We start from the raw sequence: 1,873 nt of genomic DNA on the forward strand, positions 1-1,873 counted from the left end.
TGTAATATATTTACTGAGAAAAATGGTGACGTGTTCAATACTTATTTTACCCGCTGTATATAAACTGAATCAGCTAGACTGGTGCATCCTAAATTTAACATAAAGTAATTATTTTAATACAACAGTCATGTCTGCAGTTTTTGGGGAGGTCAACTCCTAATAAATGTCCTTACAGAAAATCTAACTGCTCATTTTAAATCAATGCTTTTACTTTTAATACTTAAGAACAAAAATATCAGATACTTTAAGACTTTTACTCAAGTAATATTCCTGAAGGAGACTTCTACTTTTACCAAAGTAATTTTTTGGTACGATACTTGTACTTTTACTCAAGTTTCACTTTGTGGTACTTTATACAATACTGCAAGCATCCCCACAGCATGATGCTGCCACCTCTGTGCTTCAATGTGGAGGTGATGGACAACAAGTTCACTTTTAGCATTATCTGACAACGACACCTCCTTCCATACGTTGGTGGAAGAAATTCTAAATAGTTCCATCTTTTTTTTTCTTTAATCGTTGCCTTTTTCCTGCCACTCTTCCATGAAGCTCAGCTCTGTGCAGCTTTTAATGGTCCGATGCACAATCTCTCATCTCTCATCTCTGCAGAAATGCTGCCCACATCCATCAGGGTTATCTTCGGCCTCTCTCAGAGCAATGCCCACCTTATTGGGTCCATGAGTTCTGGTGCATGACCCTCTCTCGGCAGGTTTTCTGTGGTGGCATCAGTTTTTTTTTTCCCATTTTCTGATAATAAAAATAAAATGGAACTTCAAGGGAAGTTGAAATCTGAAATTTAAGCTGCAAATGCAGAAACAACTCCAAGAGTTAACACTTTAAGTGACTTTTTGGTTAAAATTTATTCTTCAAGTGACACATTGTTCAAGGGATTGTCTTAACAACGATGTATCCATCCTGCCCAACAACTAAACTGTACAACGTGTGAATATACTGTAGCACAAGAGATAGAAATGTTTAACTTGAGAACCTTCGTTAGACCAAAAATGGCTCCATCAAAGTGATCAAGTCTTTACTTCCACTTCACTTTGGATTGTTTTTTTTATGAAAGATGCATTGTTTTAAAAATCACACAAATAGATTTTACACAAATGTACAGAATTATTAATATATCTTAAAATTTATTTTCACGTGTGCTTCAGCTGTGTCGCCCTGAAGACCTAAACCAGGGGTCCCCAAACTTTTTCCTGTAAGGGCCGCATAACTTTTCCAATCTCTGGTGGGGGCCAGTGTCAGTTTGTAACAGAAAAAGTGTGACTATTGCAGGAGTGCCTAAATGTAAAAATTGATTGTTTTCCAGAAAGCACAATCAAATAACCCTCTCTGGGTTCTTCACAGTATGTATTCTGCTGAGCTAACAGTCCATCTTTTTAGCTTTGACAGTTTGTTTGCTCACATTTGACCTTACAAGCTATCATACTTGTCTTTGAGACGGGATTCATAGTGTCGCCACAGATTAAATTCTTTGAATACCGCCACCGCCTCCTTACAGATGAACAAAAAAATAACCGTTTGTCCACTGCAGCTTAAACACCCTGCATTCTGAATCAGTTTTTCTCTTACCTAATCTTTTCACCATTATTCTGTTCTCTCTTTGAGAGGGGCGGGTTTAGGATTTTTTTCTGGGGGTTGCCAGATAGGGGCACAGACAGCAGAAGGGTGGAACAGAATGTCACGTTGTATGTGTGTATGTATGAAATAGTTACTAACTAATAATAGTTAATAATGAAAATGTTCATAACTAAGGAATATTTTATTGCAAAAAGTCCAACTTTATAATCAAATACAAATACACATACAGCGGGTAAAATAAGTATTGAACACATCACCATTTTTCTCAGTAAATATATTACTA

This window comes from Austrofundulus limnaeus, unplaced genomic scaffold (assembly GCF_001266775.1).
Source record: "Austrofundulus limnaeus strain Quisiro unplaced genomic scaffold, Austrofundulus_limnaeus-1.0 Scaffold1266, whole genome shotgun sequence".
Taxonomy (NCBI): domain Eukaryota; kingdom Metazoa; phylum Chordata; class Actinopteri; order Cyprinodontiformes; family Rivulidae; genus Austrofundulus; species Austrofundulus limnaeus.